General features: G+C 43.7%; 1 protein-coding gene across 1 annotated transcript in view; it reads left to right on the top strand.

Annotated features, from left to right (window-relative positions):
- Positions 1 to 27,887, top strand: part of LOC126175992 (arylsulfatase B-like) — a 295,042-nt gene that overhangs the window by 92,042 nt on the left and 175,113 nt on the right. Inside the window, exon 2 of the mRNA XM_049923102.1 lies at positions 26,911 to 26,939. The gene's annotated coding sequence lies outside the window, so the exon portion shown is untranslated. The remainder of the gene's footprint in view (positions 1 to 26,910; positions 26,940 to 27,887) is intronic.

The raw sequence follows: 27,887 nt of genomic DNA, 5'->3' as shown, positions 1-27,887 counted from the left end.
CCCTTCTCCTTATCAATGTTTTCCATATATTCCTTTCCTCTCCGATCCCGCGTAGAACCTCCTCATTCCTTAACTTATAATCACCTAATTTTTAACATTCGTCTGTTGCACGACATCTGAAACGCTTCGATACTCCTCTGTTCCGGTTTTTCCACAGTCCACGTGTCACTACCATACGATGCTGTGCTCCAAATGTACACTCTCAAAAATTTCTTCCTGAAATTGAGGGCTATGTTTGATACTAGTAAACTTCTCTTGGCCAGGAATGCCTTTTTTGACAGTGTGCTTTTGATGTCCTCCTAGCTCACTGGTTCTCTTGCTGCCTTGGTAGCAGAATTATTTAACTTCATCCACTTCGTGATCATTAATCCCGATGTTAAGTTTCTCGCTGTTCTCATTTCTGCTACTTCTCATTACTTTGGTCCTTCTCCGATTCACTCTTAATCCATATTCTGTAAGCATTATATTGTTCATTCAGTTCTGTAAATCATGTAATTCTTCTTCACTTTCACTCAGGATAGCAATGTCGTCAGCGAATCGTATCATTAATATCCTTTCACCTTGAATTTTAATTCCAGTCCTGAAACTTTATTTTATTTTCATCATTGCTTCTTCGAAGTATAGAATGAACAGTAGGGGCGAAAGGCTACACCCCCGTCTTACATCCCACCTCACCCTCCTTTTAATCTCGGCACTTCGTTCTTGGTCGTCTACTCTTATTATTCCCTCTTGGCTCTTGGGTACTACCCGTCTCTCCCTATAACTTACACCTATTTTTCTCAGAATTTCGAACATCTTGCACATTTTTACATTATCGAACGCTTTTTCCATGTCGATAAATCCTATGAACGTGTTTTGATTGTTCTTTAGTCTTGCTTCCGTTATCAACCGCAACGTCAGAAGTGCCTCTCTCGTGCCATTAAGTTTTCTAAAGCCAAAATGATCTTCATCTAGCACATCCACAGTTTTCTTTTCCATTCTTCCGTATATTATTCTTGTCAGCAACTTGGATGCATGAGCTGTTAACCTGATTGTGCGATAATTCTCGCACTTCAAATCCTCTGCAGTCTTCGGTATTGTGAGGATGATATTCGTCCCAAAATATGGTATGTCGCCAGATTCATACATTCTACAACCAATGTGAATAGTCGTTTCGTTGCCATTTCCACAAATGGCTTTAGAAATTACGATGTAACGTTATCTGTCCCTTCTGCCTTTACTCCTGCAAAGCTCTTTTAAATTCTGATTCTAATACTGAATCCCCTATCACTACTAAATCGACTCCTGTTTGTTCTTCTATCACATCAGACAAATCGTCCTCCTCATAGAGGCTTTCAATGTACTAACTACCTATCTGCTTTCTCCTCTGCATTTAACAGCGGAATTCCCGTTGCACTCTTAATGTTACCACACTTGCTTGTAATGTCACCGAAGGTTGTTTTGACTTTCCTGTATGCTGTGTCAGTCCTTCCGACAATCATTTGTTGTCCGATTTCTTCGCATTTTTCATGCAGCTTCCCTAAACTTCCTGTTTATTTCATTCCTCAGCGACTTGTATTTCTGTATTCCTGAGTTTCCCTGAACATTTTTGTACTTCCTTCTTTCAGCCATCAACTGAAGTATTTATTCTGTTACCAATGGTTTCTTCACAGTTACCTTCCTTGTACCTATGTTTTTCTTTCTAACACCTGTGATGGATCTTTTTAAAGACTGCTATACTGCCTTACCTTACAGCAAGTCGGCACACTGACGATATTCTACGCCTCGTTTTGTTGCCCTTCATGGCGAGCCTTCCTTGGTTTACATTGCAGCAAGATAATACCCGCTCGCACACGGTGATATGTTCTACTGCTTGTCTTCGTCCTTGCCAAACTCCACATTGGCCAACAAGGTCGCTGGTTATTCTAAATTGAGAGCGTTTGGAGAGTTACGGGCAGAGCCCTCCAACCAGCTCTGAACTTTGTCGATCCAACGCGCCAATTGAACAGAATTTGGCACGATATCCCCCAGGAGTACATGTAACATCACTGTCAAGCAATGCAAAGCTGAATAACTGCTTGCATAAGAGCCAGAGGTGTACCATCGCGTTATTGACTTGCTCAATTTGTGAAACTCTTTCTCTTGAATAAATCATCCAATTGTTTTGATATTGCAATTCGAAGATGCTACTCCGGGCGGGTGTAAAATGAATGTGTGCAACGGAAAATAATAAACGCTAAAATGAAGATTTGGCCCTGTCTGACTACCCCCTGAAGCAGATCTTAGGATCTCTTAATGCTCTTTAACATACAAATTCCAACCTAAACAGAAATGAATGATTAAGGGAACTAATTATACTAAATGATAAACGTTGTTGCTGTTTACACATTTATTGTATATTAAAAACAATCTTTATTACAAATGTTTATATTTCCTAACTAAAATTACTGATCCATTGAACAACTCTGCCCTTTTATGATGACTGCGCGATCTAATATCATTTACGCGAAATGAGTGACATCATCTATGTACCAAACACAAGAAGTCACTACTTTTAAAGATGATCAGCAATGGAGTGCAACGTCAGTGGAAATAAACCCTACGTGATCACAGCTGTTCAGCCTTATACCCCCTAATAAGACAAAGCAGTTAGCAATATCACCGTGTGTGCTGCGTCCAGTGCGCCGCAGTGATGGTTCTCGTACACGTCTGCGACGATTGAACAACTCATCATCATCATCATCATCATCATCATTTAAGACTGATTATGCCTTTCAGCGTTCAGTCTGGAGCATAGCCCCCTTTATACAGTTCCTCCATGATCCCCTATTCAGTGCTAACATTGGTGCCTCTTCTGATGTTAAACCTATTACTTCAAAATCATTCTTAACCGAATCCAGGTACCTTCTCCTCGGTCTGCCCCGACTCCTCCTACCCTCTACTGCTGAATCCATGAGTCTCTTGGGTAACCTTGCTTCTCCCATGCGTGTAACATGACCCCACCATCTAAGCCTGTTCGCCCTGACTGCTACATCTATAGAGTTCATTCCCAGTTTTTCTTTGATTTCCTCATTGTGCACACCCTCCTGCCATTGTTCCCATCTACTAGTACCTGCAATCATCCTAGCTACTTTCATATCCGTAACCTCAACCTTGTTGATAAGGTAACCTGAATCCACCCAGCTTTCGCTCCCATACAACAAAGTTGGTCGAAAGATTGAACGGTGCACAGATAACTTAGTCTTGGTACTGACTTCCTTCTTGCAGAAGAGAGTTGATCGTAGCTGAGCGCTCACTACATTAGCTTTGCTACACCTCGCTTCCAGTTCTTTCGCTATGTTGCCATCCTGTGAGAATATGCATCCTAAGTACTTGAAACCGTCCACCTGTTCTAACTTTGTTCCTCCTATTTGGCACTCAATCCGTTTATATTTCTTTCCCACTGACATTACTTTCGTTTTGGAGATGCTAATCTTCATACCATAGTCTTTACATTTCTGATCTAGCTCTGAAATATTACTTTGCAAACTTTCAATCGAATCTGCCACCACAACTAAGTCATCCGCATATGCAAGACTGCTTATTTTGTGTTCACATATCTTAATCTCACCCAGCCAGTCTATTGTTTTCAACATATGATCCATGAATAATATGTACAACAGTGGAGACAGGTTGCAGCCTTGTCTTACCCCTGAAACTACTCTGAACCATGAACTCAATTTACCGTCAGCTCCAACTGCTGCCTGACTATCCATGTAAAGACCTTTAATTGCTTGCAAAAGTTTGCCTCCTATTCCATAATCTTGAGGAACAGACAATAACTTCCTCCTAGGAACCCGGTCATATGCCTTTTCTAGATCTATAAAGCATAGATACAATTCCCTGTTCCACTCATAACACTTCTCCATTATTTGCCGTAAGCTAAAGATCTGATCCTGACAACCTCTAAGAGGCCTAAACCCACACTGATTTTCATCCAATTGGTCCTCAACTAATACTCGCACTTTCCTTTCAACAATACCTGAGAAGATTTTACCCACAACGCTGATTAAAGAGATACCTCTGTAGTTGTTACAATCTTTTCTGTTTCCAGACTTTTGTCCAGTCTGATGGAACCTGTCCCGACTCCCAGGCCATTTCAATTATCCTGTGTAGCCATTTAAGACCTGACATTCCACTGTATTTGATGAGTTCCGACTTAATTTCATCCACCCCAGCCGCTTTATTGCACTGCAATCTATTGACCATTTTCTCCACTTCCTCAAATGTGATCCTATTTCCATCATCATTCCTATTGAACAACTCCAGCCAGAAAATTCTTTCAAAGAGTTGGACGGCTGAAGGCGGTCCTCTGACTACTGTACTCTAATACTGTCTTCTCCTCCCTGTGTTCTACAGACGAGAAACGCGAACTCCCAGCCATAAGGACGGAGTTCAGATAACGTCTCAACGTAAGTATAGGCAGAACAGGTGCTCTCAATCACTGAACGCTGCGTACTCAACGACGACTTCCAACCTGGAGGCGAAGTCCAGAATCGTAAAAACTCACAACAGCACAGTGCCTAACCGTTCTAGCTATAAAATCTCGTGAGAGCAAAGACAGCAGTCCGTCTGTACCAACAAGAAGCTGATACTGAGCGACCGTTACACACAAGAGCTCAAAACGGAAGACGACGTCTCTCCAGCTCTGGCTTCCCAGCAAGGCTTGGCTCCGCACCATCGTAATTCCGAAAACGAATCATATTCTCGAAACCACGGAATATTCTCCCTCTCTACAGATTCTTCCCAACGCCGACCAACCATACTTTACTTTTTTGTCGTCCAGCGCGGAAAGTTTGCGAGGAAAACCCTATACTCATACAATGGTGCGCTTCTGAGTAAAAATCCTTGGAAATAACCTAGCCTGCGTGGTTTCCGAGGTGCCGCTTCTTCGTTCCTCTCACCTCGTCCAAGATTTTCGTAGTTTCCGAAATATAATCCTTCCGGTTCGGCTACCAACTTGCTGGTCGCGACTCTGTTGTGCTCCCGCGCTTAGGTCTTACGACGTCCGTCTTGCTATTTCCTGGGTTTAAGCAGGACCAACACACCTGTGTGGGTCTTCCACCCAGGGCTAGAATTCCGTCTGCCGTTTCATTTCAACCGTCATTCCAACCTCTACTAGTATGATAATAAAGACACTCCGTCACCTTTCATGCAATAAGTGTTAACAAGGCGTACGTGACAATGTCAGTCTCCTTTAAATATTCATATATACGATGTACTACCTGTCAAATAATACCTAATGTGGTTGTACATCACGGCAAAGTATGTGGATGGGTTCTTGTAAGGTGCGAAATTATAACCACCTTACACAGTCATTTACTTGTCTCTACATGAACAGCACATCTACCGATTTCCCTCCCATTCGGATAATTTCTTCGTAGTGCGTAGTATTTTTTAGTGTGTAGTTCTCTTAGGATGCAACGTTCTATGTTTTCGCTTTTTGTGAATTTTAGTCGTCTCTTAAAACAGCACTCTCGTCGCTTTGGAGCGTTGTAGATGCTGTGCAACTGGGACGCGGCTGCCGCGTGACGCTATACCGTAGATGTTGGTCATGCAAGTACAGTAATGTGTATGTGGCAGTCGGCTGTACGGAATCGGCCTAGCAATGTGGCTAGACGTAGACACAGGAGTTACTGAGTTTCGACGTGTCCATCACCACAGTGTCAGTGAAGTCACCGGATGTACAGGGTGTTTCAAAAATGACTGGTATATTTGAAACGGCAATAAAAACTAAACGAGCAGCGATAGAAATACACCGTTTGTTGCAATATGCTTGGGACAACAGTACATTTTCAGGCGGACAAACTTTCGAAATTACAGTAGTTACAATTTTCAACAACAGATGGCGCTGCAAGTGATGTGAAAGATATAGAAGACAACGCAGTCTGTGGGTGCACCATTCTGTACGTCGTCTTTCTGCTGTAAGCGTGTGCTGTTCACAACGTGCAAGTGCGCTGTAGACAACATGGTTTATTCCTTAGAACAGAGGATTTTTCTGGTATTGGAATTCCACCGCCTAGAACACAGTGTTGTTGCAACAAGACGAAGTTTTCAACGGAGGTTTAATGTAACCAAAGGACCGAAAAGCGATACAATAAAGGATCTGTTTGAAAAATTTCAACGGACTGGGAACGTGACGGATGAACGTGCTGGAAAGGTAGGGCGACCGCGTACGGCAACCACAGAGGGCAACGTGCAGCTAGTGCAGCAGGTGATCCGACAGCGGCCTCGGGTTTCCGTTCGCCGTGTTGCAGCTGCGGTCCAAATGACGCCAACGTCCACGTATCGTCTCATGTGCCAGAGGTTACACCTCTATCCATACAAAATTCAAACGCGGCAACCCCTCAGCGCCGCTACCATTGCTGCACGAGAGACATTCGCTAACGATATAGTGCACAGGATTGATGACGGCGATATGCATGTGGGCAGCATTTGGTTTACTGACGAAGCTTATTTTTACCTGGACGGCTTCGTCAATAAACAGAACTGGCGCATATGGGGAACCGAAAAGCCCCATGTTGCAGTACCATCGTCCCTGCATCCTCAAAAAGTACTGGTCTGGGCCGCCATTTATTCCAAAGGAATCATTGGCCCATTTTTCAGATCCGAAACGATTACTGCATCACGCTATCTGGACATTGTTCGTGAATTTGCGGCGGTACAAACTGCCTTAGACATCACTGCGAACACCTCGTGGTTTATGCAAGATGGTGCCCGGCCACATCGCACGGCCGACGTCTTTAATTTCCTGAATGAATATTTCGATGATCGTGTGATTGCTTTGGGCTATCCGAAACATACAGGAGGCGGCGTGGATTGGCCTCCCTATTCGCCAGACATGAACCCCTGTGACTTCTTTCTGTGGGGACACTTGAAAGACCAGGTGTACCGCCAGAATCCAGAAACAATTGAACAGCTGAAGCAGTACATCTCATCTGCATGTGAAGCCATTCCGCCAGACACGTTGTCAAAGGTTTCGGGTAATTTCATTCAGAGACTACGCCATATTATTGCTACGCATGGTGGATATGTGGAAAATATCGTACTATAGAGTTTCCCAGACCGCAGCGCCATCTGTTGTTGACAGTTGTAACTACTGTAATTTCGAAAGTTTGTCTGCCTGAAAATGTACTGTTGTCCCAAGCATATTGCAAAAAACGGTGTATTTCTATCGATGCTCGTTTAGTTTTTATTACCGTTTCAAATATACCGGTCATTTTTGAAACAGCCTGTATGAACGGCTGGCTATAAGGACAGCGTTTTGGCACAGACAACGAGTTGCAGACGAGCGTAGGAAATTAGTGGAAACCACAGGCATCTGCTTTCTATGGCGTGGGTGTATGACAGTTGGTATCATGTTACGATGGATGTATAAGTTGGTGAGGCGAGAATGTAGACATGTAGCTGAAAGGTGTAGCTAAATGTTGCAAAAAAAAAATAGCGCTCGCAGTAGTCAATATCCCCGCAATTTGTTTGCTTTTTGGTCTCTAATAATCAATGGTTTTTACTGGGTTAGGTGTACTTTCGTCTTCGACGAACTGACGCCATTATCTGGGCAGGAGACGGTGTCACGCCGCAGTAGCACGATGTCTCCTGTGCGTGACTCATTTTTCGTGCAGTGCGCTTACTACAGATGCGAAGCAGCGCACAGTGAGTCGGAGGAGCAGGTGAGAACCAGGTGAGCGGGGCGTCGTGTGAACAGCACCCAGAGCCTGTCCTCGGCTGGTTGTTGTCATTTAAGCGAGCGGTGTCGCTGTCACGGTGAAGGTTCGGTCTCGTGCGAAGGCTAGGGTTTCAGCCGTGGGCACATGCGCTAACGAGTAGGAAAAGGTCACGGTTACGTCAGCAGGCCGGCCACAGCGCCGCGTGTGACCAGAGGCCGTCAACGCCAGGTTAGTGAGGTTTCCATCCAAACTGCGGCTGCTGCTTCAGGCACGAGCTACCGGTATCCACTTGGGCATACACCGCAAGCTATTCAGAGAGCTGAGATACTTATGACACCACAGATTTGGTTGTTGCTTACACCTGTCTTCACTTAAAACTGTGTTTCCACGTAAGAGGAAAACAACGTACACGTAAGAGGACAACAACGTAAATACACTCCCGGAAATGGAAAAAAGAACACATTGACACCGGTGTGTCAGACCCACCATACTTGCTCCGGACACTGCGAGAGGGCTGTACAAGCAATGATCACACGCACGGCACAGCGGACACACCAGGAACCGCGGTGTTGGCCGTCGAATGGCGCTAGCTGCGCAGCATTTGTGCACCGCCGCCGTCAGTGTCAGCCAGTTTGCCGTGGCATACGGAGCTCCATCGCAGTCTTTAACACTGGTAGCATGCCGCGACAGCGTGGACGTGAACCGTATGTGCAGTTGACGGACTTTGAGCGAGGGCGTATAGTGGGCATGCGGGAGGCCGGGTGGACGTACCGCCGAATTGCTCAACACGTGGGGCGTGAGGTCTCCACAGTACATCGATGTTGTCGCCAGTGGTCGGCGGAAGGTGCACGTGCCCGTCGACCTGGGACCGGACCGCAGCGACGCACGGATGCACGCGAAGACCGTAGGATCCTACGCAGTGCCGTAGGGGACCGCACCGCCACTTCCCAGCAAATTAGGGACACTGTTGCTCCTGGGGTATCGGCGAGGACCATTCGCAACCGTCTCCACGAAGCTGGGCTACGGTCCCGCACACCGTTAGACCGTCTTCCGCTCACGCCCCAACATCGTGCAGCCCGCCTCCAGTGGTGTCGCGACAGGCGTGAATGGAGGGACGAATGGAGACGTGTCGTCTTCAGCGATGAGAGTCGCTTCTGCCTTGGTGCCAAAGATGGTCGTATGCGTGTTTGATGCCGTGCAGGTGAGCGCCACAATCAGGACTGCATACGACTGAGGCACACAGGGCCAACACCCGGCATCATGGTGTGGGGAGCGATCTCCTACACTGGCCGTACACCACTGGTGATTGTCGAGGGGACACTGAATAGTGCACGGTTCATCCAAACCGTCATCGAACCCATCGTTCTACCGTTCCTAGACCGGCAAGGGAACTTGCTGTTCCAACAGGACAATGCACGTCCGCATGTATCCCGTGCCACCCAACGTGCTCTAGAAGGTGTAAGTCAACTACCCTGGCCAGCAAGATCTCCGGATCTGTCCCCCATTGAGCATGTTTGGGACTGGATGAAGCGTCGTCTCACGCGGTCTGCACATCCAGCACGAACGCTGGTCCAACTGAGGCGCCAGGTGGAAATGGCATGGCAAGCCGTTCCACAGGACTACATCCAGCATCTCTACGATCGTCTCCATGGGAGAATAGCAGCCTGCATTGCTGCGAAAGGTGGATATACACTGTACTAGTGCCGACATTGCGCATGCTCTGTTGCCTGTGTCTATGTGCCTGTGGTTCTGTCAGTGTGATCATGTGATGTATCTGACCCCAGGAATGTGTCAATAAAGTTTCCCCTTCCTGGGACAATGAATTCACGGTGTTCTTATTTCAATTTCCAGGAGTGTATGTGGAATAAGTAATTACCAGGCAGATGGAGCCAGTGTAGGCTAGTCTGTAAAGAATACTAAAAGTAAATTATGACAACTTCAAATCTACCCATACTCACAATCATGATAATTACTTCATACATGCCTATTTGCGCCTAAGAGATCGAGAAGAGTATAATGATTATAACTCCAAAGAAAGTAGGTGCTTACTGGTGTGAAAACTACCGAACTATCAGTTTAATACGTCACGCTTGCAAAATACTAACACGAAACCTTTACAGAAGAATGGAAAACATGGTAGAAGCAGACCTCGGGAAAGATCAGTTTGGATACCAGAGAAATGCAGGAACGTGGGAGGCTAAGCTGACCCTACGACTTCTCATAGAGGATAAACTAAGGAAAGGCAAACCTAGCATTTATGGACTTAAAAACGTTTTCGACAATGTTGACTGGAATACTCTCTTTCAAATTTTAACATTGTGGAGGCTAAAATACAGGGATAGAAAGACTATTTCCAATTTGTACAGAAACCAATCGGCAGTTACAAAAGTCGAGGGGCATGAAAGGTAAACAGTGGCTAAGTAGGGAGTCAGACAGGGTTGTAGCCTGTCAGTCTGTACATTGAGCAAGCAGTAAAGGAAACAAAAGAAAAATTTGGAGTAGTAATTAAAGTGCATGGAGAAGAAATAAAAACGTTGAGGTTTGCCGATGACATTGTAATTCTGCCAGAGACATCAAACGATTTGCAAGAGCAATTGAATGGAATTGACAGTGTCTTCAAAGAAGTATAAAAGATGAACATCAAGAAAAGCAAAACAAGGATAATTGAATGTAGTTGAATTAAATCAGGTGATTCTGAGGGGATTAGATTAGGAAATGAGACACTTAAAGTAGTATATGAGTTCTGCTACCTGGGGAGCAAAATAACTGATGATGGTCGAAGTAGAGCGGATATAAAATGTAGACTGGCTGGCAATGTCAGTAAAAGCGTTTCTGAAGAAGCGTAATTTGTTAACATCGAGTATAGATTTAAATCTCTCGAAGTCGTTTCTGAAAGTATTTGTATGGAGTGTAGCCATGCATGGAAGTGAAACATGGACGATCAACAGTTTAGACGAGAAGAGAACAGAATCTGTTGAAATGTGGTGCTACAGAAGAATGCTGAAGATTAAATGGGTAGATCGCGTAAGTGTATGAGGAGGTACTGAATAGAATTGTGGAGAAGAGAAATTTGTGGTACAACCTGACTAGAAGAAAGGATCGGTTCGTAGGACACATTCTGAGGCATCAAGGGACCATTAATTTAGTACTGCACAGAAGCGGGTGCAGTAAAACTGGTAGATGGTGACCAAGAGATGAATACAGTAAGGAGATTCAGAAGGACGTAGGTTGCAGTAGTTACTCTGAGATGAAGATGCTTCCACGGGACAGAATAGCAAGGAGAGCTGCATCAGACCAGTCTTTGGACTGAAGACCACAACAACAGCATGTGTATTGTGAAGAATCAACTACTTTGAGAAAATCCGCATCTCATCCTCTTATACTGGAAAAAGCAGTGAATAGAAACATTGGGCCGAAAAGAAAAGAAACTTCCAAAAAAGCTTTCTACTGACGTGTAGGAAGACAAATGGGAATATCATTCAAAGATCTCTTTGTCTAAGTTAGTAGCGAAGCATCCTAACAGGGAAATTATGAATTTCAAGATTGTCGATCCTGTCAGCGTCAGTTGAGGAGAAACATCGGATGCTATGCTGAAATGGATTACTTCCAACGAAACTAAACTGACATGTTTTAATGCAAGTACATGTAATTAAGATGTGCAGTTCCGTTTCATTAACCAAAAATTCAGGTTCATGCTATACTTTAAATTGACTTGTGTTTTGGATAATTGAAACAGTACATCTGTTTTCGGAAGTTTAAGGGTAAACAGAAAAAGAGAAACCACAGTTGTCAGCGTTTCTTCAGAAGAGAACCTAGAATTTGACGAAATTTAAGAACCGCTGGCATTCTTATCAAGCTACGAGCATATGGCTCTGAGCACTATAGGACTCAACATCTGAGGTCATCAGTCCCCTAGAACTTAGAACTATTTAAACCTAACTAACCTAAGGACATCACACACATCCATGCGCAGGCAGGATTCAAACCTGCGACCGTAGCGGTCGCGCGGTTCCAGACTGTAGCGCGTAGAACCGCTCGGCCACTCCGGCCGGCGCTACGAGCATATTCTGTGATTATTGTGTACCGGAAAACTAAGCAGTCATTTAGATTGTATGCATATAAAAGCTGTTTTGTGGAAAAGCAATGGCTCTGTAGATGTTTTTGTAAAAACCAGACCGATTAAACACGTTTATTTTAACAGATGAGGAATCACTTTTTTTTTTAGTCAAGGAAATTTTGTTCGAATTCTCTTTGTTACCTCTGGGGGGTGGGGTACGACTTGCGGATAGAAAAACGTCATTTTTAAACACGATGTTACTGATTTCCTGCATTAATAAACAATAAAGTAATTAGAGACATAACAATTATTTTGGGTAAAAAGAATAAAAATCACAAGTCATGCAATATTTTTCTTTTCTTTTTGTACTGAACAAAACCTTTTTTAAACGAGGTAAATTTTGGTGTTTATTCTCCTAGATCCAAGGCATTATGACACGTCCCTATTCATCCAACCAATAAACATAAACAATAATAGAAGTGAATAGAAACACCAACGTTTTTTATTTTTTTATATTATTAAAGCATGAGCTGAGTCGCAAATTTAATTATAAGTTTAATGTTGGGCACAAGACCCGCCACCGCATATAACTTTGATTTTCACATTTGTTTTCAAAACAATCAGTTTTTTTCTTTTAAAGTTGAAAACTGTTTCTATTTACTTGTTATGTAACAACACCGACCACTACCAGCTGTCTATAATACCAGCAAAATCAAGATTCATTTAATACAGATATCGAGTTATGCGGTGCGGAATTTACGTTCTTGAATCCAAATATCTAATAAATTGTAGAAGGAATAGCTAACGAGCTTCCTTTTACACTTTTCAGAATATCCAGGGATTTTGCATTTCCAGCCTGATGTCTGTCTGTTTTCTCGTAATATACATATGTGAAGCAATTAAGAATATAAATAGATGGGTACTGGTCACAAATTGTTATCATGCTTTACAGAAGTATCCTGCAGGGATTTCTTCCTTCTTTTATTGCGTAACGTGACTCGTTTCTCATAAATGAAGGCTTTCCCTCATGATGGGATTCATAGAACACGATGTGTGAATGAACATACTTTGACACCACACTGTGCAACTCCATTCTGAACCCTAAGCCACGGATGCTTAGATTATATACACTGTTTTTTATTGGTTCAAAAAAATGGTTCAAATGGCTCTGAGCACTATGGGACTTAACATCTATGGTCATCAGTCCCCTAGAACTTAGAACTACTTAAACCTAACTAACCCAAGGACAGCACACAACACCCAGCCATCACGAGGCAGAGAAAATCCCCGACCCCGCCGGGAATCAAACCCGGGAACCCGGGCGTGGAAAGCGAGAACGCTACCGCACGACCACGAGATGCGGGCACCACGAGCTGCGGACATTTATTGGTAGCAACGTAGTTGTTGCTTGTAGAGTTCATCCTAGATTCACTCTTGTTATTAACCACAAATACTATCCTGTCTTTATAGATAACTGTAAATATCGCTAGGTCGTAAAGACGTTCAGCAAGATGTTAACTTTTTGACTTCAGACAATATTTCCATTGCGCACTTCCGTAAAATAAATATTTTTTACCTTAACTGCAATGCCCCAGAAGATTATGGAATAGGAGTGTACTGAGTGAAAGTATGTTAACAGTCCTGTATGAAGATTAACGAAGAGAGAACGACCTCAAAGAACCAAAGAAGCCATAACTGAGACTTTTGGTTGTTTTATCCACATAGCGTTGCCACTTCAGTTTATCATTCATTGTAATACCTAGGAACTTCACACCTGGAGCGCCATCCGCAGTGTGGCCATTGACCTCTACTTCTAGTACCTATAAGTAATTTCGATTGGTCCGAAACTGCATAATGCGAGCTTTGTGAGATTAAGGGCTAAATTGCTTTCTGTGAACTAGTTGTAAATGCGTTCCATTATTTTCCTGCCTGTGCCCAACACGATGCTCCTGGACTTTTATCACTATGCTATTATCACTGGCAAACATCAGAGTTACCGAAGGGTGCTAGAATATCTCCGGTAAATGATTAACGTTCGTCAGAACCATGTTTGCCATTATGCTTAATGTTTCCTCATTCCAAGATAAGTCTTATTGCCGACGTATCAGTTGTTACGTATCATTTGTAACAGCTCGTGGACTTGTGGTTAGCCTAGAAAACACCTAATCATACGGTCCCGGGGTCGGTTACCGGTCGGGTCGGTGCTTTTGCCGCTCGGGACTGGGCGTGTGTGTTGTCCCCATTATCACCGACGCGCAAGACACCGAGGTGGTGCCAAAAAAGACTGTTGGCCGAACTACCCAAAATTGCCTTACGCACATTTCATTTCTCTCTCTCTCATGCACTCACGCGCACACACACACACACACACACACACACACACACACACACACACACACAAACTCTCTCCTCTCTCTGGAAAAATTCCACTGTCAAGAGCACATTAATATCGTATATGGTTCTTATATCATTGAGCAACTTCATTTCTAGGCCTTGTCAAAGCTGTGAAAAATGCTGCGCTCTCTCTCTCACCTAGATGCGTCAGTCAGATAAGCTCTTGTATCCACACAAACTGTTACGGAGCGATTCCTTCCATTAGGTCGTACGTTGTGTTGCAAGACAGTTGCAAAATAGATATCGCCTTCCCTTAATAGTAAACAGATGAACGTAGCTGATGTCATACATATTTATATCATTAAAATTGCTACACCACGAAGATGACGTGCAACAGACGCGAAATTTAACAGACAGGAAGAATATTCTGTGATATGCAAATGATTAGCTTTTCAGAGCATTCACGCAAGGTTGGCGCAGGTGGCGACACGTACAACGTGCTGACATGAGGAAAGTTTCGAACCGATTTCTCATACACAAACAGCAGTTGACCGGCGTTGCTTGGTGAAACGTTGTTGTGATGCCTCGTGTAAGGAGGAGAAATGCGTTCCATCACGTTTCCAACTTTGATAAAGGTCGGATTGTAGCCTATCGCGATTGCGGTTTATCGTATCGCGACATTGCTCCTCTCGAAGGTCGAGATCCAATGACTGTTAGCAGAATATGGAATCGGTGGGTTCAGGGTAGTAGTACGGAATGCCGTGCTGGAACCCAACGGCCTCGTATCACTAGCAGTCGAGATGACAGGCATCTTATCCGCACGGCTGTAGCGGATCGTGCAGCCAAGTCTCGATCCCTGAGTCAACAGATAGGGACGTTTGCAAGACAACGACCATCTGCACGAACAGTTCGACGACGTTTGCAGCAGCATGGACTATCTGCTCGGAGACCACGGCTGCGGATACCCTTCACGCTGCATCACAGACAGGAGCGGCTGCGATGGTGTACTCAACGACGAACCTGTGTGCACGAATTGAAAAAAGTCATTTTTTCGGATGAATCCAGGTTCTGTTTACAGCATCATGATGGTAGCATCCGTGTTTGGCGACATCGCGGTGAACGCACATTGGAAGCGTGTATTCGTCATCGCCATACTGGTGTATCACCCGACGTGATGGTATGGGGTGCTATTGGTTACACGTCTCGGTCACCTCTTGTTCGCATTGACGGCACTATGAACAGCGGACGTTACATTTCACATGTGTTACGACCCGTGGCTCTACCATTCATTCAATCCCTGTGAAACCTTACATTTCAGCAGGATAATTCACGACCGCAGGTCCTGTACGGGCCTTTCTGGCAACAGATGTTCGACTGCTGCCCTGGCCAGCACATTCTCCAGATCTCTGACCAAATGAAAACGTCTGGACAATGTGGCCGAGCAACTGGCTCGTCACAATACGCCAATCACTACTCTTGATGAACTGTGGTATCGTGGTGAAGCTGCATGGGCTGATTTACCTGAACACGCCATCCAAAGACTGTTTGACTCAATGCCCAGGCGTATCAAGGCCGTTATTACGGCCAGAGGTGGTTGTTCTGGGTACTGATTTATCAGGATCTATGCACGCAAATTGCGTGAAAATGTAATCACATGTCAGTTCTAGTATAATATATTTGTCCAATGAATACCCGTTTATCATCTGCATTTCTTCTTGGTGTAGCAATTTTAATGGCCAGTAGTAATTATCCGTGAGGTTGCTCGATTGTACATTAATATACTTAAGTGAACAGCTGTTCAAATAGTGTCGATAATATAATAACTCCGTTCTGTGTTAATAGTACTTATAAAGGGTTAACCAGAACTCCACCGACAGACTTTCAGAGCTGGTAGTACGGACCAAATCAAAGAAAATATCTCTAGTAAACATGGAATCTAAAATACATACCTTATGAGATATGAGCACATGTTATATCTTTGCTACTGTGAGATACATCTCTTCTACTGCAATCCCTTTGCTTTCCATGTTTTGAGAGGTGATAGTATTGACGAAAACCAGAAAAAGTGTCCAGTAAGCATGGCTCTAAAATGGATACTTATTGTAATTTTAATAATTAACAGCCTCAGTTGCACCGTTTGCCTAGAATTTACCTAGGTTTCAGTCGGGATAACCCAACCTTCTTCATGTCCATAGTGGACATCGTCAAGCTAAAACTGCAAATCCATAAATTATCGACACACTATAAAACTTACCTGGAACTGCCTCGGCTCCACTTCGCGACCGCGATGTGGCAGCCACGAGTGCTGGTTCAAATGGCTCTGAGCACTGTGGGACTTAACTTCTGAGTTCATCAGTCCCCTAGAACGTAGAACTACTTAATCCTAACTAACCTAAGGACATCACAAACATCCGTGCCCGAGGCAGGATTCGAACCTGCGACCGTAGCGGTCGCGCGGTTCCAGACTGTAGCGCCTAGAACTGCTTGGCCACCCCGGCCGGCACACGAGTGCTGTACTGGAAGTGGGGCCGAGGCAGTTCCCAATAAGTTTTATAGTCTGACTATAATTTATGGATTTGTAGTTTTAGCTTGACGATGTCAACTATGGACATGAAGAAGGTTGGGTTATCCCGACTGAAACCTAGGTAAATTCTAGGCAAACGGTGCAACTGAGGCTGTTAATTGTTAAAATTAAAATTAATATTTACACAGTTGCTGACAGGGCCGCGAAATGTTGAAGACATTTAAAATGCATACCTTAAGAGCTATGAGTGTTTGTTGATCTTCACTACTGTGAAACACGTACCTGTATGAACATATGGTAACCGCTGTAGATAAAAATGGGGAGCTGGCAAAACGTTTCATCACTAACAGGAGATGTCAGACAATGGCGTATCATTTCGCCCACGCTTTTTAGCGTTTAGATGATCTACTGTGTGAATGGAAATCCAAGTTTCATAGACAAAGAGACTACTCTGAACTGTGTTTCATTTGCACATGGCGTCACAAATTTATCATAGAAACCGAATGATGTACAAAAAGAAATGTACCTTCCAAGCAAAAGAGTTAGCGACTACATTATTACTATATCCACAAAGAAAACTAATAAGGTGGCTTTTGCACGAAACAACCCCATAAAAAGAAACACAGTGGCGAATAGTGCGTCAGTAGAAATTGTCAGTCATTTTAATTATGTGGGATAATTTTAACTATCTAAGAGTATCACATACGAATGTGACGAAGATATGGACAAGAAAGTAGAAAAATCTGGGAACATATGTGAAGCAATAAGCAGGCACTTTTAGAACAAGAAACAGAAAAACACAAATGAAGTTTCATAAGGTAATGGCGGTCTCTCGCTTCCCTACACAAGTGACTCGTGAGTCATTTAAAAACGTCAAGAAAGTTAGATCAAATGGTCCAAATGGCTCTGAGCACTATGGGACTTAACATCTGAGGTCATCAGTCCCTTAGAACTTAGAACTACTTAAACCTAACTAACCTAAGGACATCACACACATCCATGCCCGACGCACGAGTCGAACCTGCGACCGTAGCGGTCTCGCGGTTCCAGACTGAAGCGCCTAGAACCGCTCGGCCATACCGGCCGGCTTCCACTGTTCAAATTGCCGTAAATGCGAACAAGAGGTGACCGAGACGTGTAACCAATGGCAACCCATACCATCACGCAGGGTGATACGCCAGTATGGCGATGACGAATACACGCTTCCAATGTGCGTTCACCGCGATGTCGCCAAACACGGATGTGACCATCATGATGCTGTAAACAGAATCTGGATTCATCCGAAAAAATGACGTTTTGCCATTCGTGCATCTAGGAGCGTCGTTGAGTGTTGTGACGTACTCGCCACGGCCTGTCTTTCTCGTGGGCCTCGATGAGGGTACGCAGGGGCATGTGGCCGGCACACCTCTCTCCCAGCCGTTGTCAGTGCTGCGCTTCGAAATGGCATTTGCTTTAAAAACAGGCTTTGGCTCGTAGTAGCAGACTATTTATAAGAGCTCATTTCTTGTTAAGCTCAGTTCAAAACTGATTTTGTTCTGAATGTTTTGGGAGTTGCAGTAATGCGGGCTTTATTCCTCCGAACAGTACATTCGGTACATTATCAGGAACAACAATATTGCCAGCTGGGACGTCAGCAATCAATTTCTCTTTTAACCATTCGTAACAATTATCCCCATATGAACAGGATGTTCGGAAATCCCAGTTACAAAATTCTAGGACTTGTAGAGGGGAATGAGTACATAGTATTTTGAATAGGAACCCACGTCAGGAAAGGTACCGTTTGAAGAGACACCAGGTGGGATTGAGAGTGTGTACCAAAACATACTTCGTAGGTCAAGCAGAAGTGGTTGAGTTAAACATCTGAGTTCTAACCATGGGATAATGGAAACGATACGTTTCCGATCATGCATTCCTATTCAAAATGTTATGTGCGCACTCCTCTCTACAAGTCTTAGAAGTTTGTAACGGGAATTGCCGAATAACCTGTGAGAATATTGGGATTTAGATTTTGAACCACAATTTAGTTACGCTCCCTCTATGAAACCCATTACGCCTCCAGCTTGTTATATAACTCTTTGGCCTGCACTGCTGTTAGTCATTACACCCGGAATTTCTGAAGCCATCTCTTTTTCGTGCTGTAACTAGTATCCGCACACGTTTCGTTCGTGAATATCAGTCGTTTATTTGGCACCTTTTCATTATTTCCGATTGTCCTCAAGTATTCCACATGCCTTGCAACAATGTCGGAAGTTTCTGATTGCAGCGGTCTCTTATTTTCACGTATTTTGAAAGGAAGCCACATCCCTTTCAGCTTCCTATTTTTCACTGAAAATTTATCTCTGTTTTCGAAAATACAAACAGCTTTCTGGACTTGGGATTTCCTACTACTGCTAATAAAAGTCCAAAAATCGTCTTCGATTAATTGATCTCTCGCAGTCATTTAGAGAAACCACTTTTCCAGAATGCCTTTGTTTTCTAGGAGTTTCTTCCGCTTTCTTAGTCTTTCAATATGCCTTCTACTGTTCTTTCGGACTTCCCTGTCATTTCTGCGGTCCGCAAGAGTCATTTCTTTATAGGTTTAATTGATTCTGCTCTTTTATTTCCTGGAAAATTGTACTACTTTGAATTTCACCTTTTTTCATCTCATATGTCCACTTTCGCGACATTTTTCTCCACTCTCAGGTGTATCCATGATAATGCATGACGTCGTTCTGCACTGCTGACGATGTTCCATGAGGACACGCTCCACCACTTGATTGTATACACATAACTGACCTGAAAGCATTTTCAGTGAAAATCCGTTTTACTCAGCCACGACTAGAGTTGGTTCTGTCAGAACTACTGTTCGATAGTTTTGGTACAGTACAAAAATGACGTTGTATATGGTAGGATTATCGGTAACATAAATAAATGTCTGAGAAAAGAAGCGACGACCTTTCTATGTTTTTTTGTTTTTTTTTCACATAATTGCCGGCCGGTGTGGCCGTGCTTTTCTAGGCGCATCCGTCTGGAACCGCGTGACCCCTGCGGTCGCAGGTTCGAATCCTGCCTCGGGCTTGGATGTGTGTGATGTCCTTAGGTTAATTAGGTTTAAGTAGTCCTAAGTTCTAGGGGACTGATGACCACAGATGTTAAGTCCCATGGTGCTCAGATGCATTTGAACCATTTTTTTCACATAATTAGAACAGCACATCGTTCAGTATTAGTTCATTGTGTGGTTTATATCATTACAAAGTATAAATTGCATTTTATAAGTGATAAAAATTAGCTGAATGCGATTTTACGTAATCAGAGGAATTACTTTTGGTGCAAGTACAGTCTACATGCCCAAACATAGAAAATCTATGTAAGTATTGTCGTTATTTTGTAATCAATAGACCGTTCTTTATCCAAGGCAAGAGTTTCTTGCCATTACCGATAACTGCGAAAGTTATTTATGAATAACAGAGAGATGTTTTATATAAGCCCGACAAAGTGTTAAAACGATGTTTGACATATTTTTATTTTGAGTTTTTCTTTTAAAATTTTACCTTTTTTTTAGAAGATCGTGTTTTCTTAGCGCCGAATGATAAATTTGTATTTCTTTGTTTTTACTACAACATCATTGTGTTTCACGTTAAAAATCAACAATTTTCAAATAAAACTGAATTAAAAATTGGCATTTTGGATTATGCTGTAAATACAATTAATTTCTAAGTAACAACAGGAGGATGACTATGTAGGACAAAAATGTTCTGTAGATCGTGCAGCCCGTTATATACCCTCACTTAGTTTCCAAACGGTTGACCGCTTCCAGCTTCTAGGGTACTCTACTTAACAAGCCGCTGATCGCATACGCAAACAGAGGCATCGAAATGAGGTAACGCCTAACAGATATGCAACGCGCCTAACGTACGGGTAATACGGATCGATCTTAACTGACCAAGGCTACCAGGAAAGCTATAGTAGTTAACTCTTACTTATGATAGCCTACGGTAGCCTACGTTAGTTTTACAACTCAAGCCACGACTGTACTTGTTTACTGTAACGTCACCTAGTGTTCCCAGTAACGGCCACGCGATGCCAACTGCAAAAACGTCGCGGTTCGCTAGTATACCTGGCCGACGTCTCTGGGCGCTGCACTCCACTGCACGGCACATGTCTACACCAGAGTGAATGGCCATCAGCATGAAGCGGATGCCTCTTCAGTACCGATGTGTCAGCGCGTCGTCGTCATGGACAACATCAAAAAATGGTTCAAATGGCTCTGAGCACTATGGGACTTAAATTCTGAGGTCATCAATCCCCTAGAACTGGACAGGGTCACTGCCCCCTTGATTATCAAGTTAAAACACTGGCACAGACAGAACACTCCCACTTGCCTGGTGTGTTCTCGCGTGTGCTTTTAATTACTCAAACCTAACCGTTAGAGATACTTAAACTGCCGGCTGGAGTGGCCGAGTGGTTCTAGGCGCTACAGTCTGGAATCACGCGACTGCTACGGTCGCAGGTTCGAATCCTGCCTCGGGCATGGATGTGTGTGATGTCCTTAGATTAGTTAGGTTTAAGTAGTTCTAAGTTCTAGGGGACTGATGACCCCAGACGTTAAGTCCCATAGTGCTCAGGGGCAAAACTTAAACTCCGCCTTCATGTGGGTGTTCTTTCCTCAAAACGCATGTCCCTTTGTCCACGCGACGTTTATGGCTTCTTTTCCTCCCAGCAAGTTTCCCAGCAGTTTTCCCCGATACAGTAAGTTCACTAGGTGTAACATCTTGATTACGGCCGAATTCCTTACCGTCCAAAATCATTAGTCGAGTCGGTAATGCGGGTGACGGAACGACAACTAGGCGAGCTTTGTTAATCAGGAGGTACGCTTTCAAGGCCTGCACTCTGTCACGCGGTTCTCCAGCCAATAATGCGACTAAAAGGAGTGTGGAACGTTATTTTATTGTGCCAGTTCCTAGCGGCAGCCGTGTGAAATTAACATCGACCAAGGTCTTGATTGAATTTCGCCCATAAATTACGGCGCCGGCCAATGAGCGGGCGGCGCGCGGACAAAGCCGGGCACTCGCACGCTGCAGCTCGCCCCGCCATTGGCCAGGCGGCAGGGCGTGCCGCGGACCAATTGACGTGCGGCGATTTACGTAAGGCGAGGCCGCCGGGCCGCCACCAGGCTACCGGGCCAACGCTCGCCGTATGCACCGCGCCTCCAGCTACAGCGCGAGGAACACCGGGCTGTTGCACAACGTGCCCGGTGGGGACGGAGACCGCGGCGTCGGGGATTTGTCCGAAATTTTGTGTGGTGAAAGAGGATCTATTAACACCTCACGTGACTAAAATATTAGGACGCACTAACCGGAAAATACCGCGAAAAATCGATCCATTCTTAGGTGCCGCTGTTGTCGTGGTCTTCAGTCCTGAGACTGGTTTGATGCAGCTCTCCATGCTACCCTATCCTGTGCAAGCTTCTTCATCTCCCAGAACCTACTGAAACCTACATCCTTCTGAATCTGCTTGGTGTATTAATCTCTTGGTCTCCCTCTACGATTTTTACCCTCCACGCTGCCCTCCAATACTAAATTGGTGATCCCTTGATGCCTCAGAACATGTCCTACCAACCGATCCCTTCTTCTAGTCAAGTTGTGCCACAAACTTCTCTTCTCCCCAATCCTATTCTCAACACCTCCTCATTAGTTATGTGATCTACCCATCTAATCTTCAGCATTCTTCTGTAGCACCACATTTCGAAAGCTTCTATTCTCTTCTTGTCCAAACTATTTATCGTCCATGTTTCACTTCCATACATGGCTACACTCCATACAAATACTTTCAGAAACGACTTCCTGACACTTATATCTATACTCGATGTTAACAAATTTCTCTTCTTCAGAAACGCTTTCCTTCCCATTGCCAGTCTACATTTTATATCCTCTCTACTTCGACCATCATCAGTTATTTTGCTCCCCAAATAGCAAAACTCCTTTACTACTCTAAGTGTCTCATTTCCTAATCTAATACCCTCAGTATCACCTGACTTAATTCGACTACATTCCATTATCCTCGTTTTGCTTTTGTTGATGTTCATCTTATATACTCCTTTCAGGACACTATCCATTCCGTTCAACTGCTCTTCCAAGTCCTTTGCTGTCTCTGACAGAATTACAATGTCATCGGCGAACCTCAAAGTTTTTATTTCTTCTCCATGGATTTTAATACCTACTCCGAATTTTTCTTTTGTTTCCTTCACTGCTTGCTCAATATACAGATTGAATAACATCGGGGAGAGGCTACAACCCTGTCTCACTCCCTTCGCAACCACTGCTTCCCTTTGATGCCCCTCGACTCTTATAACTCCCATTTGGTTTCTATACAAATTGTAAATAGCCTTTCGCCCCCTATATTTTACCCCTGCCACCTTCAGAATTTGAAAGAGAGTATTCCTGTCAATATTGTCAAAAGCTTTCTCTAAGTCTACAAATGCTAGAAACGTATGTTTGCCTTTCCTTAATCTGGCTTCTAAGATAAGTCGTAGGGTCAGTATGCCGTATGAGTATAAAATGTTAGTGCATTGCCGAGCCGCCGTGTGGCCTAGACATTTAGTGCTCGGACTCTTACGCCAGAGGTCTTGGGTTGCATTCGTCCTCCGGCACTTTTTTTTCTCCTGTTTCATTTTCTTTTGCTATTCCACCAATTATTCAGAAACTTTCCCAAACCTACATTATCTATAACAAATTAGTTACATCATTCAATAAAAATTATTTTCTTTTTGTCCAACAACACAATTCATGGCGGTGGGTTTTCCATTTTTCATTGTAAAGATTATGAGGAGAAACATTGGGTTTTTAATCAGTATAACGAAGTCGATTGGTGTGGTGTGCGTACTGTAAGACCTTCGGTACACACACCATCAGATTATTTGACTTGTGGCTCTAACGAAGTAGGCGAGTGTCAGCAATATGTCTCGTGGTCTTATCGTGGCGTGTTTATCTTCTGCCGTTAGTTAAGACGATAGAAATGCCACTTGCACACTTAGAGTAGCAGATTGACGGTGACCAACTTTAAACAGAACTTGATTAATTTTCACACACATTTATTAAAATAATAAAAAACATATATATTACGTAACTTGATTCTGGATGCTGTTTACAATTGACAGTCTGAAGTTCCTTTGGTCTTGGTACGTTAATCGTATTCTCACATATTCCTGATACTTGACAAAGTGTCTATTCATTTATCTTCATGGCTATGTAGGAATACGCTAATCTTATTAGGCGCAGACTGAAACTTGACTATAGACTGGTACAGACTAATGCAGACTGGTACAGGCAGGTACAGATAAATGCAGACTAATGCAGACTGGTGCAGACAAATGCAGACTGACTAATCGGAGGTCTGTACACTCGTTATAATACCTCGCGCGTTCAGGTATCACTGCGCGAGTGTGATCCGCGAGGAGAAAAGGTTCTACGTTAGCATCAATCTCATTGGCTGCGTTACATATTAATACTCGGATCGGCGGAAGCAGAATTTGGTCCGTCTCTAAGACAGCGTCATCTCGTAGTGCGGAGATGGACGAGCGCTGCGCCTGCGCTGTTGTGCTTAGCGGGGCGCGCTCTATTGGGAAAGTTGTGTACGCGCTGACTACACGGAACTATGTACACAACAATTGGATAACATTCAATTTTTAAACATATAATAATTATAAACAAGAACCGCAGTGGTAATTATCGTAAAAACAAACAAAGCAATAATTTTTGCGACATCTTGCGCAACATATAAAACGGATTTTTTACAATCACAGGGCGTTTGCAATAAATCTGTACAAAAACATGCCCCATTAACATATACGAAAATGTTTTGAGTTTCTGATAATTTTGAGGCAAACCAGGAACACTGAATCATGTCTCGGAATATTGGTGACGATAATTGATGGTGAATTATAGAATGAATTTTTATACAGTCTTCCCGGGAATTAATTTCACGATTCTCCTGTAACAATGCGCTGCAATTTTGCAAGCAACAGAACAGAAAAAGTGCCGGAGGAGGAATCGAACCCGAGACCTCTGGCGTAAGGGTCCGAGCGCTAACCATGTAGGCCAAACGGCGCCTCGGCAACGGACTAACATTTTATTCTCATACACCACCTAAGAAACTTTGGATCGATTTTTCTCGGAATTTTTTGAGTAGTGCGTCCTAATACTTAACCATGTGAGGTGTTGGGAGTCCTTTTTCACCATTCATTATTCATTCATTTGAAATGATGGGTAGAACATGGCTGCATTCAGTCAACGAATTAGCTTTCTAAACAACATCTTCAGGCATACTGTTCTGAATAAAGCACTGGAACAGTAAATTTTGTTTAGCGTCCTCATTACTGTCTGAAGAAGCATCATTGTGAGTTTCTGCATAATCAAGACAGTTGTCGACAAATTTTCTGCCGTTGTTAGCCTTATTTCTCCACAGTTTTACAGGACGGCGTCACTTGAAATGCAGATTCTCAATTAAACAGGTTCCCTGGTCGCAGACGGACCGCTCACTGTCCAGATTCAACGAAATATTCGTCCATTAGCACGCGAGGCGCTTGCTTGGCGGGCCCAGCGTGGTGGCATCTCCGATTTGTTTATGCTCTGCTTGTGTTGTCGCTGTTAAGTTCGCTGGCTACACTCAGCATGAAGTGCTGAGAGGTTATGGTGATTGGCGTGACAATTCTTTTCGCGAGTACATGTTCCTACACGAAATGGAGAGCAAATAACGAGAGATTATCGAGCCATGGTATTTATTACATTAATATCTGGTCGTACAAGGCGACCGCCTTTCATTATTACTCTATAATGGAGCAGTAGTAGCCCAAAAAGTGCACCTTCGTCAAAAGTAAACAGACTTAATGTCTGCTATAAACTCTCTCGGGTATTTCAAGTGAGTAGACTCGAAACATGCCTCATTTCAGTAAGGCATGAAGACGCCATCAGCAGGTAAAAAGGATTATTGTGACACCAGACAATTATTCTGTCTCAACTATTAGCTACAAGGAGACGCCGCTCCCCTGCGAAAGTTCGACAGCATTTGACAAAAGCATGAGTCGATATACTAACAAAACGACTTGCGGAGACAATTCCCAAATCGTTGATTGGACGCGGAGGAGATGTGTAGTGGCCGGCTCGTTCGCCAGTCTTGACGCCTCTGGATTTTTTTGAGGATTCGTAAAAGACATTGTTTATAAAGAGTTTCCAACTGCACCTCACGATATGCGAGAGAGAATTGTCAGAGCATGTACTTCGATAAGTGCCGAAGTGATAAGGAATACCACTCAGTCCATGATACGAAGACTGCAGCACTGCATTGGTACCAATGATCATCACTTCGAACACCTTCTATAAATGGATGTTCATGCCACCTTTTTAACCTTCGTTGACCTTCAAACACCTTACTGTTACGCATCACTGGATTCGTCTCGATAGCCGCTAACAGAAATTAAGTACCAAATAATAGCATCCAATTAAAAAAAAAACAAAGTTGACCTTCATATCTCTGGCGCTACCCGACCTAGCAACAAGAAACCAACGTCATATTATGGCCCCCGTTGTTCCATGCAACGTTCGCCCCACAAACTTTTCAGCTACTATCATACTTTTGAGTTCAAAAAAAATGGTTCAAATGGCTCTGAGCACTATGAGACTTAACTTCTAAGGTCATCAGTCCCCTAGAACTTAGAACTACTTAAACCTAACTGGCCTAAGGACATCACACACATCCATGCCCGAGGCAGGATTCGAACCTGCGACCGTAGCGGCCACGCGGTTCCAGACTGTAGTACTTTTGAGTTATTCTAGGTGGTAGTAGTTAGTGACTCACCCTGTTTAATTGGGAGGAGGGAGGGGGGGAAGTGGGATTATCGCTAACACTCTGTGCGCGTTTACTCCAGCAGTCACACACACTTACATAAGCCATTAAACAGAGTCTGCACGTATCAGACAGTATTAAACAGTTCAAAAGAATGAATGCAGTCTGTGTAGCATGGTTACCATGCATTGCTATGTGTCAGAATGAGACCAAATTGAAAAGTGCTGCGTAAAAAAGTTAACTTACATTTGCGTTTTTGATTAGTAGAGCAACACATGTGAAAAAACAACGAAACCATTAGCTTCTAGCAACACACCGTTCAGCGGATTATTCATCACACATTATTAGAGCAGTCGTCAATTTAACTGAAGTCAGACAAGTGTGCATGTAGAAAAGTTGCGTGAAAATTTGAGGCACGCTTCTTAGTATTTAACGCTTTGCTTGAGAAGCCGCGCTTCTTAATAATAAAATGTTACCTTCGTTTGTTCCAGTGCCTGACTCACCGCACAACTTCCCTTGGGTAAGTTCATTCAGCAAACTTCCAACATTATACTCTATAACATGTGTAAAGCATGAATTTACTGCATGTAATAGTGCTTAAAAATTATTTGTCACAGAAATAGCTGTGGGATAAAGGGCGATCAAAACACTGAAGATTGTTCTACACTACTGGCCATTACAATTGCTACACCAAGAAGAAATGCAGATGATAAGCGTGGATTCATTGTACAAATATATTATACTAGAACTGACATGTGATTACATTTTCACGCAATTTTGGTGCATAGATCCTGAGAAATCAGTAACCAGAACAACGACCTCTGGCCGTAATAACAGCATTGATTCAAACAGAGCGTGGATGGCGTGTACAGGTACAGCTCCCCATACAGCGTCAACACAATACCACAGTTCATCAAGAGTAAAAAAATGGTTCAAATGGCTCTGAGCACTATGGGACTCAACATCTGTGGTCATCAGACCCCTAGAACTTAGAACCACTTAAGCCCAACTAACCTAAGGACATCACACACATCCATCCCCGAGGCAGGATTCGAACCTGCGACCGTAGCGGTCACGCAGTTCCAGACTGAAGCGCCTAGAACCGCACGGCCACACTGGCCGGCTCAAGAGTAAAGACTGGCGCATTGTGACGAGCCAGTTGCTCGGCCACCATTGACCAGACTTTTCAATTGGTGAGAGATCTGGAGAATATGCTGGCCAGGGCAGCAGTCGAACATTTTCTGTATCCAGAAAGGCCTGTACACGACCTGCAACATGCGCTCGTGCATTATCCTGCTGAAATTTAGGGTTTCGCAGGGATCGAATTAATGGTAGAGCCACGGGTCGTAACACATCTGAAATGTAACGTCCACTGTTCGAAATGCCGTCAATGCGAACAAGAGGTGACCGAGACGTGTAACCAATGGCACCTCACACCGGGTGATACGCCAATATGGTGATGACGAAT

Source organism: Schistocerca cancellata, chromosome 3 (genome assembly GCF_023864275.1).
Source record: "Schistocerca cancellata isolate TAMUIC-IGC-003103 chromosome 3, iqSchCanc2.1, whole genome shotgun sequence".
NCBI classification, from domain to species: domain Eukaryota; kingdom Metazoa; phylum Arthropoda; class Insecta; order Orthoptera; family Acrididae; genus Schistocerca; species Schistocerca cancellata.
Note: the sequence above shows the minus strand (reverse complement) of the source record. Positions and strands in the feature narration are given on the sequence as shown.